Below are 12,909 nucleotides of genomic sequence, written 5' to 3'. Positions count from 1 at the left end.
CTCCCTGGTCACTGGCAAGTGACCCAGACTCTGTCCCCTTTGCTTTCAGGTTCTTCAGATCTTTGATCCACCCTTGGATCTATCTGGACACTATTCATCTGGTCGCCTGCAGCACTTCTTTGCAGCTCTCCATAGGAAATGATGACGAGACCGGACACGAAAAGACACCTATGCAGCCGGCTTCCCTAGGTGAGGTAACACGAGTACTTCGGTGCTCCAGTGGGTCTTCACTCTCGAAGTGTCCAGTACTGAAGGGGTTTGTTCCTAGTCCACTCCTAAGTGTCCTTATTCTTTAAAAATCTACTCGCAACTTTCTCCATAGAAGTCAATAGTGATTCGCGGCTGTGTTTAGACACTGCACGCGTCCCCCTTGGGTCTCCTGCGTCCCTACCTTGGGTGGTTACTGATTGCCCGAGCGGGTCTACAGGCCCTAGGCCTTGTCTCTATGCTCCTCATGGTTCTTATACGACTTTCTTAGTATATGGTTTGTAAGGCCCCTAGGGCAAAACGTATACTGTGCTAATTTACGGTGTGCTATTTAAGTAATTGTATTGTACTTTTACCTCTAGCCTCATAAAGAGACTAGAGGGGTGTGTTTAGAATAAATATATATATTTTATATATATACCTGGTTTGGTTCTCACAAGATTATAGACTGGTAAAACAAGCTGCTTTACATTCCTTCAAGACGTAGCCTGAAGGCTGCTCTCCACAGCTACCACTAGGATAGCTTTCTGTAAAGGTTGTCTTTAAACCTACCATCAATAAGGGTCGTTTGGACTGGTACAAGGTGCCCACTAGAATAGTGGACAGCATATACCAGGCCAACTTCTCACAATAATCAACCCCCCCCCCCCCCCCCCTCAAAACAGCACCATCCCTCCCTCCGCACAAGTGAGGTGCTGACAAGTGCAGGCGCTCCAAAAACACACCGCTTTTTCTCAGCCCTTAAAGACAGCAGTGTGATGTCACACTCACCAACGCCCCCCCCTCCCCCCTGAGATGCTTACAGATGTACATTGCATGGTCAGGCCGCCCCCTGCCTCTGGGGTGCTCCTAAGACTCAGTACAAGCAGGGCTCAAGGCCTATAAAACGAAATGGGGGCACTCAGCTTGTTAGGCAGACTGGGTGTGACATCACCATGCATGACATCACAGGAAGAGACATCGCATGTGGCAGCACAACCCGTGACCTCACAGGAAGTGACAACATATCTTAAGACCTTACATATGTTTAGCAGGTCTATCAAGAGTGTATTTGTATTTGAGAACATTACAATACTTAAAAAATCAGATTTTCGCATTGAGATTGCGCGAAAATATTGAAGGAACCCGACGCAAAATCTGTGCCTTGTCTAATACATTTACTTTTTAAAGCACCGCCACAAGGAAAACTGGCAACAACAAGAAAGGTGGCAGTAAATCGGTTCTGCTTAATTGGATGTCTTATGGGGTTAAGGCACCTGCTGTAGAGATCTTTGTGAACTAGCTAAATCTCAAGGAATAATAATAATGGTAAGATAGCTTTGGAGGATAACGTATTTTCTGGAGAGATCTGTTTTTTTGCCTAGTCCTAGTTTTGAAAAACACATTGTGTAACACGCAGATGGCAGATTTTTATTTTATGTAAATTGGAAAGTGGTTTACTGCTTTTAAGACAGACATCCTTTTGTTACTTGCAACTCATAAATTGTGTTTCTTCTAATCAGGAGTGTAACAAAGGCCCCCGCACCCCCTGCAGTGCAGGAGGGGGTGGCTTACACATACTGGAGGGGGCCCCCTCAGCCCCTACTGATGTGATTGTGAGGGGCCCCTTCAGCATATTTTACAGGTAGGGCCCTCATGTGTTGTTACGCCCCTGCTTCTAATATAGCACAGTGAGATATGAAGGGCATGTGACTCCTACACCTTGTAACACTGTCTAACGTAACACGTCCTTTATATTGATATACACACATATGATTTATTGTCAAGGAATAATCTGTGCATGTGATATGAAGTGCTCCGACACCCTGCATTGGGACGAGTAGTGCTAAAGTCCTGTAAAAGAATTAAAACAAAATAGTGGTATTTAAATTGTTATTTGTGTAAATACTGGGGCAACCAACACCTCTGACATTCTTACAGTGCATGCATATCTCTTACATCCAGGGACAGAACAAAATCAAAAGCTTTTCTCGCTTAAACACCTGTGAAGGGAGAAGATGTGAGCCTTTGTTTCCGCTCCACTGCATTTAGGTTTTAAGCTTCCTGTAGCTCTGAGACAGAACACTCCAAAAACAAAATGGGCTTAATGGCCCCTTAATCCCGGCTTTTGTTTTGGGTAAAGCTGGAATCTGAGAAGGCCCTCCCTGTCTGCACTTTGCTGCTCCAAACAAAAGCAGCCAACCTGCAGGCTAGAAGCTGCTGAAAGTGTCCAGGGGAAGTATTACATAAAGTGCCTCAGGGGCGCAACAGGTGTTTGCGCCTACTTTGGGCGACAGACGCGTGTGCTGCCCCTTCTGTAATACCAACAGGGCTAGTTCACATAACACGCCAGCGCAAACTTTATGGGGGCATGCCCCATGCAAATGAGGGAATCACTTTGCCTCTGCGCCTGCGCTGTATTATCGACGTGGGTGCAGAACCAAGCAAGTCCTCAGGTGGTGCACTGTCAGTGTGCCTTATGAGAGCAGCCCTCTGCAGGTGGCAAAGGAGACATCCCCTTGCAGTTTGGGGCTGTCACTGACTGCACCCGCCTGCAAGGGAATCTCTAGTCCCCTTTGAAAGTGCAGGCCGGTTGCCGCCTGCACAGGAAAACACGGAGCGGCTTCAAAGCTGCCGCTCCGTATTTCACATGAATGGGCAGCCCCCCCAGGGAAGCACCAGTTTGCGGCTGCCCTGAGGGCAGTGCACTCCCCATAGTGTGGTACATTTTCCTTCACTGCGCCTGGCGCACCTTTTAAAGGTGCACACGGCGCAAGAAGGAAAATGCACTGCATTAGTAAAGCAGCCCCTGGTGTCAGTAAAGTTAAAGTTCAGCATATTTCTGTGAATTCTGGGAGAAGTAGGATAGGAACGCGACACTCCGCTGATGGTGGCCAGCTTTGCAGCAGGGTAGACGGCGTCTACCCTCTGAAAATAGTGGGTAGACAGCGTCTTCCCGGTCTACCCTCGACTCGAGCCCCGAGTACAAGGTCAGTCAACATCCCTTCCCCCACTGATGAGGTGCTCGGAAGTGGGCACAAGATGGGCAGACCTCCCCTGCCTCTGAGGGGCTTACAGACTGCAGTACAGGACCAGGCTTTCCTCCCCCAACCAAGGAGGTACTTTCAAATGAGCACAAGATGGGCAGACCACCCCTGCCTCTGAGGGGCTTACAGACTGCAGTACAGGACCAGGCTTTCCTCCCCCAACCAAGGAGGTACTTTCAAATGAGCACAAGATGGGCAGACCTCCCCTGCCTCGGAGGGGCTTACAGACTGCAGTACAGGGTCAAGCTTCCCTCCTCCCACTGAGGAGGTACTCAAAAGTGTGCACAAGATGGGCAGGCCGCCTTCCTGCCTCTGAGGTACTTACAGGCTGCAGTACAGGATCACCCAGCATCCCTTCCCCCACGGATGAGGTGCTTACAAGCAGGGCATGAGTCGGGGTACACGCGGGTGGATGGCGTCCACCCACTTTTTTCACAGGGTGAACACCGTCCTGCCTGCCAAGAATTTGGGCCCCACTGAATAATGTCCTGAACTCATCCTGGTGTAATTTCCAAACACCAGGACACTTTCAGCAGTGCCTGCATGTTGTCTGCTTTCCTTCTGCAACAAGCAACAACTTCCAGGTGCAGACTGGGCTTTCTTATTTAAGACTCCTGCTAGGCACATAACAAAGGCTGAATTTGAGGGGTCATCAGGCCTCCTTTTGTTTGACTCTCTTGGCTGGGAGCAGCTGAAAGCCTCACACCTGATGCAAATGAAGCAGAGGGGAAATGAAGGCTCACACCTTGTTAGCACTTCACACATACTTAAGAGAGGCAGCTTTTCACTTTGTTCAGGCCCTGTTTAGGAGTTATGCATGCACTGTTGGAATTTCAGATGTGCTGATCTTTCCCAGTATTTACAAGGAAACAAATTGCATTTATATAGAGCCTACTTCCCCTGGGGAGGCGCTGAAATAATTTAAGTACCACTATTATTTCTTGTATAGCCCTACTCATTCCAAAGAAGGGTGTCAGAGCGTTTTACATCAACGCATGCATATTACATGTATAATAAATTATATGTTTGTAAATGAATGTACAGGCTGTGTTATATAAAACTAGGGGATTGTAAGCTGTAGAAGTCACATATCATCTTCCATAGCCCACTATGCTATTATCCTGGCAATGCGCTCAAACATGCACGTGATAGACCTGCTAAACATATATGTGACGGCTTTAGATCTGATGTCACTTCTTGTCAGGTTCGGATTGGCAAGGCGGGCATTCAGGAAACGGCCGAAGGGCCGTTGTCTCAGTGCCCTCTGTGGGCCGGTTTTTTTCTCCCCTTTTTCAGTTCACAGAGAGTGCTCTCTGCTATCTGCTCTCTGTGAACTTGGGAAGGGGAGAAAAAAAACGGCCCACAGAGCGCACGGAAACAGAGACAGAAATGAAAGCGCTTCACTGTGTGCCATGCAGTGATTATTAGCTGTGGCCTCACTTCACCCCCTGCCCCTGAAAAGCAATCACGCCAAGGGTGGGCTGGGGAGCGGTGATTGTCTGCGAAAATCGGCCTCCCTGGGGGCCAGGTGTTGCTCAGGCCTTGAGCCATTTCCACCTCGGCCCCCCTGGGGCCCACGCAGCCGAGAAACGGTGTTAATCTTAACACCTCGCCCACAGCCCCTCAGATTCAGGGCACAGTGGGCGAGGAAGAATGGGTCTGGCTGTGGGGGCTAGGTGATGTTTTGAACTCCCACCATCTTCACCTCAGCCTTCCCCTGTCTACCATTGTGCTCCCCTGCCAAGACATTGCCCTGGGGCCTGGAGGGCTGGGGAGGGTTGATTAATTTACTAATTGCAGGGGCCATACTGCTGTTCATGTGCTCTTGAGCTAAGTAGGTTAGTAATAGCAGGGGCTTCCCTTCTTTTCAGGTGCTCCTGCACTGAAGTTCTTGAATAATTTTGTGACAGAAAGGGGCCTTGCTGTTTTTTTAGTTGCTCAGCATGTAGGCCATTGTCACCTTGGGCCTGTGTCCTGTGCAAGAACAGTATCCTCCCACTTTCATTCCTTATCTTTGCATAGGCATAGGTGGCCTAACGCCAGAGTTGCAGAGATGGGGATTCAAGTTTGAATCCCAGGGTCTGCTCAACAGCCTGTGATTCTGGGCAAATCACTTCCTCGCCCAGGCCCTTAAATAAAAAATCAGATCATGTGTACTGTAATTGGTACTCATGAATAGAACTCAAATAGCTTTTGTCTTGGGCTGAATTTACACTACATAAAACTGTCAAATGGTAAGAAAATTATAAAAAATAACCATTTGTTCATGCTTTATGATTCTGCAAAGGGACCATGATAATTAAAGAGGACACTTTATAAAAACATGTCCATATTTTTAACACAGCTTTTCCGATACAAAATTTCCATTTCATTCCCCTTAGTGCTTCACTGTCTGGTTGTCTTATGCTGTGGAGGCTGCGCTCTGACCCCTAAGTCATTCGGCACCTCTTGCTGAGTGCACCATTCTACTTCTATGTTCTTTTTGTTATTCTGGGAGAGTCTAAGCTTGCCCTAAGATAACATTTCATAGTATTCATAATTTCCAGTGACTCCCTCCTCAATGGGGGATCTTGTTGGCTGATGTTTATGGCCTTCCTTTCCCTCCCCAGCTCCTGCCTCACCTTCATATGGACACACCCCTTACTCACTGCCTGCATGAGTGTGAAAACAGCAGGCCTATAGGTTTCTGTCTCACTGCTCTGACCACACCCCCTTTCTCAGTCAGCCAGTAAGACACCATTTCTGGATTGAAGTGGGGGTAAGAATTCATAGATTTTCTTCCCGCCTCCTGATTACCACACCCACTTTAGCCAGGCGAGGGACATAAAAGCAGCTTGCCAGCAGCTTTCATCAGACAACTTCAAGTTGGACTCTACAGCACCCACCACCAGGAGGATCGTATCCAGAAGTAGCAGCAGGAGATCAAAGCAAAGACCTGCCCAAAAGGGCATGCCCCTCGAATGTGGGCCACGCCCCTTAAATATAGGCCACGCCCCTTAAATGTAGGCCACGCCCCTTAAATGTAGGCCACGCCCCCTTAATGTGGGCCACTTTTTCGTCAGTGCCCGGGCCAAATTGTGATCCCAATCCGACCCTGCTTCTTGTGATGCCACTTCCTGTAAAGTCGTGGTTTGTGATGGCACTTTCGATGATGTAAATTCCTGTGATGTCATGTGCTGTGATGTCCTGCGCCGCCGTGATGACATGCACCGTGATGTCATGCGCTGTGATGTCATGCGCCATGATGTTGCATGCCGTCCTGTTGCGCGCCATGATGTCACTTGAATACTGCCTAACTAGGTTAGTCCCCCCAGTTTTTTATTTAGGACTTGTGTCCTACTTACAAGTGTGCACAAGATGGGCAGGCCGCCCCCTCTGCTCACTGGCAGTCGTGTAGGGCCAGGGAGGGTTCCCCGGTTAGCTGCGCACTTCAGAGCCGCGCTGCCTAGCTGCCCTGTTAAGATACACGGAGGCAGGCAGGTCACGCCGGACAGGTGCCCTCTGCCAGCGGAGGTGGGAGGCCGTGCATTCTGTGGGGTCTAGCTTACCCCCTCCTCCAATGAGGTGTTCACAGGTGTGAACTGAAGGACCTCAGGTGCTCCTTACGCTGATGGAGGTGACTCGGGCCGGGCAGGCTCCCCTTCCGAGGTGAGGTGTGGGCGCCGCTAGGCGGAGGACCCCGCCCCCCCCGAGGTGCTCACAAGTGTGCACTGCAGGAGGACCTGAGGTGTGGTGCTGCTCACACTGCGGGTGGCGGGGTTCAGGCCTGACAGGCTCCTCCCCAGTAGGATGGGTGAGTGCGGTGCAGGGCCTGGCCCCCCTCCCCCCGCCTGTGAGGTGCTCACAACTGTTCGCTGCAGAACCTCGGAGTCAGGTGTGCTGCTCACACCGCGGGAGGGGGCTCGGGTCGGGCAGGGTTTCCTCCCCAGGTGAGGTGGGTGCGGTGCAGGGCCTGCTCTCCCTCCCCTCCGCGTGTGAGGTGCTCACAAGTGTGCACTGGGACCACAGGTGGCTCACTCTGAGGGAGTGTAAAGGAAGCAAGTTCCAAGGTTACAGGAACAAACAGGAGTCTTCGTAGGTTGAAGAAAAGGTAAGTTTAATATCCAAGGAACAGAGCACCACAGGAGCACATCCACACACGGCAATCCTCAACTGTAGAAGTCACAGACCCACAGTTGAAGGTTGCGTGTGAGAGATGCCACGAGAAGCACAACACTTAAAAGAAAACACTGCGCGTGTAACATGAGAATGCGCACGAGCAATTAACAAACCATAACAATGAGAATGTATCTTACCAGTATCTAAGCACTCTACATCTCCTCCCTTCCCTCAAAAATAAAAGAAAAGGAAACTTGACTAAAGAAAATAAAACTTAGTTTACATAAAAGTCTTTAAAGCGTGTAGGCATAGAACAATTCCTGTGAGTTCTGATTGACACATCTGAATTGGAAGTAGAGGGAGATGTACCAGAGATTTCAATGTTTTCTAAGGTGTCTTGAAGAGGAGGAATGACCTCAGCAGAAGGTGAAGACACCTCACCTGTGATATCTTGAGAAGTAAGGGTGGAATCATTGAAGGACGAAGATTCTACCTGGGAGAGCAAAGGAACATCTAACAGGGTGGGAAAGTCAAAAGAAAGATAAGAAGAGTTCTCATACCCATGTTTAGTTCTGAGAATACTCATGGCTTGCTCAGGGGTAAGTTTAACAAGTGAGCGTTTGTTACGCCACCCTCTCTTATCTAAAAACAGGGAACCTTTAGAGACCTTAAGAACTTGAGTGGGCATGGAAAACTTGGAAAGACCTTTCTTGACTTTATCCATGGTTTTAAACATGACCCAATCACCCACAGTAAATATTTCAGGGATGGAAATAATTTTGGAATCAAAATTCCGCTTTTGTACTGATTGCTGTTTCTCAACATTACTTTTTACACTCAATTTGTCAGAACAGGAAATGCATTTGGAAACTTGTGGGGTCAAATCTTTGATCCATGAGGGGCAGACAGTACCATGTGGGTTTCTTTTTTTAAGTAGTCTGAACGGTGAAATGCCCTTAGTGGAGTGAGGGGTAACCAAATAGGCCCAAACCTTTTCTCTTAAAAAGGTTTCAACATTCATTTTGCAAGAGAAAGCAGTTTGAATGCCCTCTTTCAAAAATCTATTCATCCGTTCTACCAAACCATTGGATGCAGGGGAGTAAAGGGCAACCTTCAAGTGTTTGACATCAAACTTCTTCAAAAATTCCTCCATAACACGGGAGCAAAAATGCGAACCATTGTCGCTGACAACTTCTTTAGGAGGACCTTCCACCCTAAAAATTCTTTCCAAAAATCTAATGGCTGACTCGGAATCAGGATTGGTACAAAAATCAAAGTCAAACCACTTCGAGTGATAGTCAACAAGGGAGACTATATAACGTTGAGATTGAGGAAGAATTTCGAAAGGGCCAGAAAAATCAACAGCAACCTTGACCCAGGATTCCTCAGGAATGGGGACACTGTGTAAAGGTAGATTTTGCAATTTCCAATGTTTGTCAGAAGACAGACAGGTACTGCAAGAATCAACCCAATCATTGACATTGCTATCCATGGCAGGCCACCAGAAATGTTCTTTCAGCTTGCGAGAGGTAGCGCCTACACCTAAGTGACCCTGATGAGCAGCAAAAAATAACTTTTTACGCAAAACCATAGGGGGAACACAACGATCTCCCCTGAAAACTATACCATTGACAATGGTCAAATCATCTGAAACTTGAGCGAAGGATTTTAAAGGGGCGGGAAGAGAACGAATTCTTGGCCATCCTGAAACTATTAAGTTTTTTACAGCGACAAGAGTTTCATCTTCAGAATAGCATTTGAACCAATCTCCCTCAGAAATGGAGAGAGGAGAAAAGACCAAATCCTCTAAAGAAGCTACGACGCACTCAATGTCATCTTTGAGAACATCATCATCATTTTCTAAGGGTAACCTGGAAAGTGCATCCGCTCTCATATTTCTACCACCAGCGATATGGTGGATGCTGAAATTGAAGTCATGTAATTTAGAGAGAATTCTTACCAACCTCGAAGAGGCTTTTCCTGTACCATTCCCATTTAGTAGATTAAGTAGGGGCTTATGATCAGTATACAGCAAAAAATGAGAGCCCCAAATGTAGACTTTGAATTTTTCTACGGCCCACGCACAACCAAGAGCCTCTTTTTCAATGGTGCTATAATTGCTTTCAGCATGATTCAGTGACTTTGAAGCAAAACCAATAGTGTGTTCTACAGCACCATTCCATTGGCAAAGGATTGCACCAAGCCCTTTCTGGCTGGCATCAACGTAGATGCCACACTTGAGACCTGGTGTGAAGGATGATAAGGCTGGAGCATTAACAATAACCTTCTTAATGTTATCAAAAGCCAGATTTGCTTCATCATTCCATATAAAATTAACATCCTTTTTAATTAGCATCCTAAGAGGTTGAATTAACTGGGCATAGTTCATGACAAATCTCGAGTAATATTCGGTGAGACCGAGAAATGATCTCAAAGTGTCTTTGTTGTTAGGGACAGGTACACTAGAAATAGCCTGAGTGAGAGAAAGTTTGGGTTTGATACCTGAGGTGGAGATAGAATGACCTAAATAATCTAATTCTTCTACAAAGAATTTACATTTCTTTTCACCTAGGGTGATTCCTACGTCTTTGAAACGAGAGAGAACAATTCGTAAATCCTTAATATGTTCATCAACATTTTTAGAGTGAATCAAAACATCGTCTTGGTATGCTTGTACACCTTTAACACCAGCCAAGACACTGTCCATAAATTTTTGAAACACACTTGCAGCACTTGCTAAACCAAAAGGTAGTCTTAAGTATTTAAAAGCCCCAAAAGGAGTGATGAAAGTGGTGAGTTCAGAGGAGCATTTAGTCAGAGGAATTTGATGATAAGCACTCCTTAAATCCAAGAGAGTGAACAATTTTGATCCTGCAATGCCGGTGAGGAGTTCTTGAATTCTGGGCAAAGGATAACAGTCAATGAGAATATTTTGATTGAGTGATCTCAGATCTGCACAGAGACGAATGCTGGAATCCTTTTTCTTCACGACAACAATAGGACTAACCCATAGTGAAGAATCTACAGCTTCAATTATTTTCTCATCAACCATTTTCAAAAGTACTTTTTTCAAATCGTCTCTCACGTTAAGGGGAACATTCCTCAACTTGTGAATTACGGGAATAGCGTTGGGCTTGAGACGAATGCGATGTTCATAGTTTTTTATCATACCAACTGAATCGTTAAAAACTTCTGGGAAATCAGCAATAATTTTGTTGACAATACCTACATCAATAAAGTTAATGAAGGAAAAGGTACTTTGTTCATTAATCTGAACGGGAAATTCTGAACCAGGCACAAGTTTGAGGCCCATTTTAGCAAGGTCTTGCCATCCTACAATACATTTGCCATTAGTGGCTATATATACTTTTGTGTAGATACACCTCCCCAAACAAGTTACAGTGGTGATGAAGAAACCCCACATGTCAATGTGTTTGCCAGTATATCCTTTAGGAATGATGTCTAAAGGTTCAAGAGTAATTCTTGAAGACCAATGGGTGTTGAACAAATGATCGGATATAATGGTCACAGGGGCACCAGAATCCGCCATCATGTCAATTTCCAAATGATCAATAATTACTAGACAAGTGGGATCTTTCACGCGTTCAGAATTAATGCAATCAATCATGCAAATAGAAACAGAATGAATAGAGAGAATTTCTTTTACAGCTAAATTTCCCTTATTAGAATCAATATTAACTGAACTAATAGTAACATTTTTTAAATCAGAATCAATAGGTTGAATATCAGCATCTTCACCTGTAAAATAAGAAATGTTATTGATTTGAGAATTCTTTCTGTTGCGACATACTGATTGGAAATGACCATTTTTCTGACAAAAAGTGCACTTTTTGCCTAGAGCTGGGCAAGTAGGGCTGTTACTTAAATGTGTTTTGGAACCACAACGAAAACAAAAGGTATTTGTTCTCCTTTGAAAAGGTCTTTGAAATGGCTTGCCCTTGGAATAAACTGCGTTTACATTCAAGTCATTTGGAGTAAAAGATGAAGTACTTTCAGAGATACACTTAGAAGAAACAATTGGTCTTTCAATTCCTTTGGCCATTTCAAGAACTTCTGATAAAGATGGATCTCTGCAGCTTAAAATACGCTCTTGAATTTTTTTGTGACAGCAGTTATATACAAATTGATCTCTAAGAGCTGTGTCCAAATAAGAGCCAAAACTGCACTCAGAAGCGAGATTCCTCAAGGCGGAGATAAACTCTTCAACAGTTTCATCTTGTTCTTGACGCCTTTTCATGAAATTGAAACGTTCAAGGATAACACTAGGTTGATCAAGGAATTTTCTATTTAATTTTAAAATTGCAGCAGAATATTCATTAATCTCATCACCACTTCCTGAAGCCGGAAGAGGATTTGGCAAATTATTAAAAATCTGTCTTCCTTCTTTTCCAAGGTTACTATAGAGAATAGCCATTTTTCTCTTTGGTGCATATTCATCAGCCCCAATAGCAACCAAGTAACTTTCAAAATTTTGAAACCAATGTCTCCAAGGTTCTTTAGGTTTACCAGGAAGTGGTAGAAAATAGTTTAAAGCAACAATTTGCTGGTTAGTAGCCATGTTGTTTGAATGAAAGTAAATGTGAAATGCTTTAATACAGCAAAAGTCTGAAATTGTTAAAATGTTCAAAAGAAAACAACTTGTTTTGTAATAAAACGACCTTTTAAAGGTTTAAAATGCAAAAAAATAATGAAATAACTTTAAATATCCGCTCACCGTTGTAGTTTTAGAGATTTCAGAGGCATGCGATGATTAATTTACCTTCCGATCCTTCCGATCGTGAAAATGTAACCATGGTAACGCTTTGAAAACAAAATAAAATGGCCCCTCTGCGTAGCTGCGTGATTGCGCGCGTGCGCGTAGTGACGTGTGGTTTGAGCGAGGAGATGACTCGACTCGCGAACGTCTCACGTCATAAGGAAGCGCATCAGTGAAGAGAAGTCGGGAAAGTGAATAAAATGTCCGAAATCCTGATGCGAGGGGTCAATTCAAAGCGGGTTTTCACGGAGAAGATGTACAGCATGCCCTGGATTAATCCGATGAGGGAGTTGAAAGTGCAAAAATTGGTAATGCTCTGGATTTTAAGTAAAAGAAGTCCCACGTCGCCAAATGTAAAGGAAGCAAGTTCCAAGGTTACAGGAACAAACAGGAGTCTTCGTAGGTTGAAGAAAAGGTAAGTTTAATATCCAAGGAACAGAGCACCACAGGAGCAACTGTAGAAGTCACAGACCCACAGTTGAAGGTTGCGTGTGAGAGATGCCACGAGAAGCACAACACTTAAAAGAAAACACTGCGCGTGTAACATGAGAATGCGCACGAGCAATTAACAAACCATAACTATGAGAATGTATCTTACCAGTATCTAAGCATTCTACAGGGAGGGAGGCTCGGGCCGGGCAGGGTTTCCTACCCCAGGTGAGGTAGGTGCTGTGCAGGCCCTGGCTCCGAGAGGTGCTCACAAGTGTGCACTGCGGGACCACAGGTGTGGTGCTGCTCACTCTGAGGGAGGGAGCTCAGGCCGGGCAGGGTTTCCTCCCCAGGTGAGGTGGGTGCGGTGCA

The sequence above is a fragment of the Lissotriton vulgaris genome, chromosome 11 (assembly GCF_964263255.1).
Source record: "Lissotriton vulgaris chromosome 11, aLisVul1.2, whole genome shotgun sequence".
Lineage (NCBI taxonomy): Eukaryota > Metazoa > Chordata > Amphibia > Caudata > Salamandridae > Lissotriton > Lissotriton vulgaris.
This window is presented reverse-complemented; position numbering follows the sequence as displayed.